The following is a 1,897-nucleotide window of genomic DNA, read 5'->3' on the forward strand; positions in this document are numbered from 1 at the left end:
TGGATTCAAACCCGCCACCTTAGGTGTATGTGGCTGGCGCCTTAGCCACTTGAGCCATAGGCACCGAGCCCACAGCTATGATTTAATAAATAAAAAAAAAAGTCCAGGGGCAGTACCTGTGACTCAAGGAGTAGGTACTCCTATGGTAGCTGGCCCCATATACCAGGGGTGGTGGGTTCAAGCCTGGCCCCAGCCAAAACTGTGAAAAAAAAAAGTCCAAAAGCATGATGGCAGCTTCTGGTAGTGGCTTTTCATACTGCATCATAATGTGGTAGAAAAGCACAAGGGCAAGAAAGCACTTGCAAAAGAAGACCACAAGAGTGAGCCAAGCTCACTTTTGTAATAACCCACTCGTTAGAACTAACTCACTCTCACTAATCAATTCATGAGGCCTCCACTCTTGACCCAGGCACCTCTTGAAGTCCTCACCTCTTAATACTGTTACATTGGCAGTTGAGTTTACACACATGGACTTTTGGAGGACGGACACGGTTAAACCATAGCATGGGTTTTGAGCTCAAAACTGAATTTTGCGCGTCTTGAGAGTGATGCTGTATATGGAAAACAGAAGGTGATACCTAAGTTCATAATAATAGCAGCCCAGAATGTGCTCCAGTCTCACATTCTTCTGTTTCATAATATACTACCAGAGGAGGGACCCTTGGTAAGAGCTGATATTATGGTACTGCTTATGGAGGATTTTAAGTAGATCACTTACTAATCTTAGAAGTCTCCATCTCCACCAGTTTACTCTAACTTTGTTTTGACCAGTGCTCTACTTTAGTTATAGGTTATCAAAACTGTGTCTTTTATTTCAGAAATTTCCTTCTTTTTTGATCCTGAGAAGCTGTTGCATGTTATCAGGTTTATTGAGGTTTGGGGGCTTTTGTTGTTTTTAGTGTAGCCTTTTCTTTTTTTTTAGACAGTCACTTTGTGGCCCTTGGTAGAGTACTGTGGCGTCACAGCTCACAGCGACCTCAAACTCTTGGGCTTAAGCGATTCTCTTGCCTCAGGCTCCCAAGTAGCTGGGACTACAGGTGCCCACCACAACACTCAGCTATTTTTTGTTGTTGTTGCAGTTGTCATTATTGTTTAGCTGGCCTGGGCTGGGTTCAAACACGCCAGCCTCAGTGCATGTGGCTGATGCTGTAACCACTGTGCTACAGGGGCTGAGCCATAGTGTAGCCTTTTATAGCCCCAAGATCATCTGAGTGTAGGAAATTAGATACTCTACATACATGTTAAGTCTTGTGCATGTTTGGGCTTGGTTTCTTTCTTTCCTTTTTTTTGTTTTTTGAGACAGAGTCTCACTGTGTTGCCCTCAGTAGAGTGCTGTGGCATCACAGCTCACAGCAACCTCAAACCTCAAATACTTGGGCTTAAGTGATTCTCTTGCCTCAGCCTCCCAAGTAGCTGGGACTGTAGGCGCCCACCACAATGCCTAGCTATTTTGGTGTTGTAGTTGTCATTGTTTAGCAGGCCCAGGCCAGATTCCAACCCACTACCTCTGGTGTATGTGGCCGGCTCCCTACCCACTGAGCTATGGGCACCACCTGGGCTTTTTTTAAAAAAATACTTATTTATTCTTCCTGTCTAACTGCAACATTATACCCTTTGACCAATATCTCCTCATTTCCCCCACTTCTCGGTCTCTGGCAACCACAATTCTGCTATCAATTTTTTTTTTTTTAATTGTTAGGGATTCATTGAAGGTACAAGAAACCAAGTTACACCGATTGAATTTGTTAGGTAAAGTCCCTCTTATAATTGTGTCTTGCCCCCAAAAGGCGTCTCACACACCAAGATCCTACCTGCCTCTCTCTGGTCTTCCTTTTCCCTACCTCTCCCTCCTTCTTTCTCTCTCTGCTCTTCCCTTCCCCCACACCCACAGTGTCAT

General features: G+C 44.5%; 1 protein-coding gene across 1 annotated transcript in view; it reads left to right on the top strand.

Moving 5' to 3' along the window:
* Positions 1–1,897, top strand: part of CEP85 (centrosomal protein 85) — a 46,851-nt gene that overhangs the window by 21,379 nt on the left and 23,575 nt on the right. The gene's annotated exons all lie outside the window — the stretch shown is intronic.

Source organism: Otolemur garnettii, unplaced genomic scaffold (assembly GCF_000181295.1).
Source record: "Otolemur garnettii isolate 467f Iridium unplaced genomic scaffold, OtoGar3 scaffold00156, whole genome shotgun sequence".
NCBI lineage: Eukaryota > Metazoa > Chordata > Mammalia > Primates > Galagidae > Otolemur > Otolemur garnettii.